We start from the raw sequence: 4,240 nt of genomic DNA on the forward strand, positions 1-4,240 counted from the left end.
GAAGCGAAAATAGAATTTGCAGGCTATAAGATGCCCACAAACTCTATCAGAGCTAAAGAAGTGACTACTGGTCAATGGAGATTTCCACTTAAACCTTGTGGGATTTGAACCTGGGTCTCCCATATGGGAGAATCAGTGCTCTAACCACTAGACTACAAGGATGAGTTGAAGCTGGGCCAGCAAAACCTGGTCCTGTGTATTGCTGCCTATGCTCAGACTGTTGGCTGGCTGGTACAGTCAGAGTCAATCCCACAAATACATGAAAACTATCAGATCTAAAGATTTGTTTGCTTCTTTCAAATCCCAAAGACACTGTTGGCATCTGCTGTATTTTTTGCTAATTTTATGTCCAGGACTCTTTCTTAAATGGAAACTTACATGAATACATTTAGCTTGAAAGCATTAATGTTATGTCCAGTACTCTATCTTTAATTTGATCTCAAATGACCAGCAGAAACCTTAAGCCCACATCAACTATGAAGACTGCTTTAGGATACTTAGGAACAGTAATAAAATGAACAGCCTATTGGCTTTGGGAAGGGAAAATAGAATTTGCAGGCTATAAGATGCCCACAAACTCTATCAGAGCTAAAGAAGTGACTACTGGTCAATGGAGATTTCCACTTAAACCTTGTGGGATTTGAACCTGGGTCTCCCATATGGGAGAATCAGTGCTCTAACCACTAGACTACAAGGATGAGTTGAAGCTGGGCCAGCAAAACCTGGTCCTGTGTATTGCTGCCTATGCTCAGACTGTTGGCTGGCTGGTACAGTCAGAGTCAATCCCACAAATACATGAAAACTATCAGATCTAAAGATTTGTTTGCTTCTTTCAAAACCCAAAGACACTGTTGGCAACTGCTGTATTTTTTGCTAATTGTATGTCCAGGACTCTTTCTTAAATGGAAACTTAAATGAATACATTTAGCTTGAAAGCACTAAATGTTATGTCCAGTACTCTATCTTAAATTTGATCTCAAATGTCCAGCAGAAACCTTAAGCCCACATCAACTATGAAGACTGCTTTAGGAGACTTAGGAACAGTAATAAAATGAACAGCCTATTGGCTTTGGGAAGGGAAAACTGAATTTGCAGGCTATAAGATGCCCACAAACTCTATCAGAGCTAAAGAAGTGACTACTGGTCAATGGAGATTTCCACTTAAACCTTGTGGGATTTGAACCTGGGTCTCCCATATGGGAGAATCAGTGCTCTAACCACTAGACTACAAGGATGAGTTGAAGCTGGGCCAGCAAAACCTGGTCCTGTGTATTGCTGCCTATGCTCAGACTGTTGGCTGGCTGGTACAGTCAGAGTCAATCCCACAAATACATGAAAACTATCAGATCTAAAGATTTGTTTGCTTCTTTCAAATCCCAAAGACACTGTTGGCATCTGCTGTATTTTTTGCTAATTTTATGTCCAGGACTCTTTCTTAAATGGAAACTTACATGAATACATTTAGCTTGAAAGCATTAATGTTATGTCCAGTACTCTATCTTTAATTTGATCTCAAATGTCCAGCAGAAACCTTAAGCCCACATCAACTATGAAGACTGCTTTAGGATACTTAGGAACAGTAATAAAATGAACAGCCTATTGGCTTTGGGAAGGGAAAATAGAATTTGCAGGCTATAAGATGCCCACAAACTCTATCAGAGCTAAAGAAGTGACTACTGGTCATTGGAGATTTCCACTTAAACCTTGTGGGATTTGAACCTGGGTCTCCCATATGGGAGAATCAGTGCTCTAACCACTAGACTACAAGGATGAGTTGAAGCTGGGCCAGCAAAACCTGGTCCTGTGTATTGATGCCTATGCTCAGACTGTTGGCTGGCTGGTACAGTCAGAGTCAATCCCACAAATACATGAAAACTATCAGATCTAAAGATTTGTTTGCTTCTTTCAAAACCCAAAGACACTGTTGGCATCTGCTGTATTTTTTGCTAATTGTATGTCCAGGACTCTTTCTTAAATGGAAACTTAAATGAATACATTTAGCTTGAAAGCACTAAATGTTATGTCCAGTACTCTATCTTAAATTTGATCTCAAATGTCCAGCAGAAACCTTAAGCCCACATCAACTATGAAGACTGCTTTAGGAGACTTAGGAACAGTAATAAAATGAACAGCCTATTGGCTTTGGGAAGGGAAAATAGAATTTGCAGGCTATAAGATGCCCACAAACTCTATCAGAGCTAAAGAAGTGACTACTGGTCAATGGAGATTTCCACTTAAACCTTGTGGGATTTGAACCTGGGTCTCCCATATGGGAGAATCAGTGCTCTAACCACTAGACTACAAGGATGAGTTGAAGCTGGGCCAGCAAAACCTGGTCCTGTGTATTGCTGCCTATGCTCAGACTGTTGGCTGGCTGGTACAGTCAGAGTCAATCCCACAAATACATGAAAACTATCAGATCTAAAGAAGACTTGTTTGCTTCTTTCAAAACCCAAAGACACTGTTGGCATCTGCTGTATTTTTTGCTAATTGTATGTCCAGGACTCTTTCTTAAATTGAAACTTACATGAATACATTTTGCTTGAAAACACTAAATGTTATGTCCAGTACTCTATCTTTAATTTGATCTCAAATGTCCAGCAGAAACCTTAAGCCCACATCAACTATGAAGACTGCTTTAGGAGACTTAGGAACAGTAATAAAATGAACAGCCTACTGGCTTTGGGAAGGGAAAACTGAATTTGCAGGCTATAAGATGCCCACAAACTCTATCAGGGCTAAAGAAGTGACTACTGGTCAATGGAGATTTCCACTTAAACCTTGTGGGATTTGAACCTGGGTCTCCCATATGGGAGAATCAGTGCTCTAACCACTAGACTACAAGGATGAGTTGAAGCTGGGCCAGCAAAACCTTGTCTTGTGTTTTGCTGCCTATGCTCAGACTGTTGGCTGGCTTGTACAGTCAGAGTCAATCCCACAAATACATGAAAACTATCAGATCTAAAGAAGACTTGTTTGCTTCTTTCGAAACCCAAAGACACTGTTGGCATCTGCTGTATTTTTTGCTAATTTTATGTCCAGGACTCTTTCTTAAATGGAAACTTACATGAATACATTTAGCTTGAAAGCATTAATGTTATGTCCAGTACTCTATCTTAAATTTGATCTCAAATGTCCAGCAGAAACCTTAAGCCCACATCAACTATGAAGACTGCTTTAGGAGACTTAGGAACAGTAGTAAAATGAACAACCTACTGGCTTTGGGAAGGGAAAATAGAATTTGCAGGCTCTAAGATGCCCACAAAGTCTATCAGAGCTAAAGAAGTGACTACTGGTCAATGGAGATTTCCACTTAAACCTTGTGGGATTTGAACCTGGGTCTCCCATATGGGAGAATCAGTGCTCTAACCACTAGACTACAAGGATGAGTTGAAGCTGGGCCAGCAAAACCTGGTCCTGTGTATTGCTGCCTATGCTCAGACTGTTGGCTGGCTGGTACAGTCAGAGTCAATCCCACAAATACATGAAAACTATCAGATCTAAAGAAGACTTGTTTGCTTCTTTCAAAACCCAAAGACACTGTTGGCATCTGCTGTATTTTTTGCTAATTTTATGTCCAGGACTCTTTCTTAAATGGAAACTTACATGAATACATTTAGCTTGAAAGCATTAATGTTATGTCCAGTACTCTATCTTAAATTTGATCTCAAATGTCCAGCAGAAACCTTAAGCCCACATCAACTATGAAGACTGCTTTAGGAGACTTAGGAACAGTAGTAAAATGAACAACCTACTGGCTTTGGGAAGGGAAAATAGAATTTGCAGGCTCTAAGATGCCCACAAAGTCTATCAGAGCTAAAGAAGTGACTACTGGTCAATGGAGATTTCCACTTAAACCTTGTGGGATTTGAACCTGGGTCTCCCATATGGGAGAATCAGTGCTCTAACCACTAGACTACAAGGATGAGTTGAAGCTGGGCCAGCAAAACCTGGTCCTGTGTATTGCTGCCTATGCTCAGACTGTTGGCTGGCTGGTACAGTCAGAGTCAATCCCACAAATACATGAAAACTATCAGATCTAAAGAAGACTTGTTTGCTTCTTTCAAAACCCAAAGACACTGTTGGCATCTGCTGTATTTTTTGCTAATTGTATGTCCTGGACTCTTTCTTAAATTGAAACTTACATGAATACATTTTGCTTGAAAACACTAAATGTTATGTCCAGTACTCTATCTTAAATTTTATCTCAAACGTCCAGCAGAAACCTTAAGCCCACATC

The sequence above is a fragment of the Misgurnus anguillicaudatus genome, chromosome 24, assembly GCF_027580225.2.
Source record: "Misgurnus anguillicaudatus chromosome 24, ASM2758022v2, whole genome shotgun sequence".
Lineage (NCBI taxonomy): Eukaryota > Metazoa > Chordata > Actinopteri > Cypriniformes > Cobitidae > Misgurnus > Misgurnus anguillicaudatus.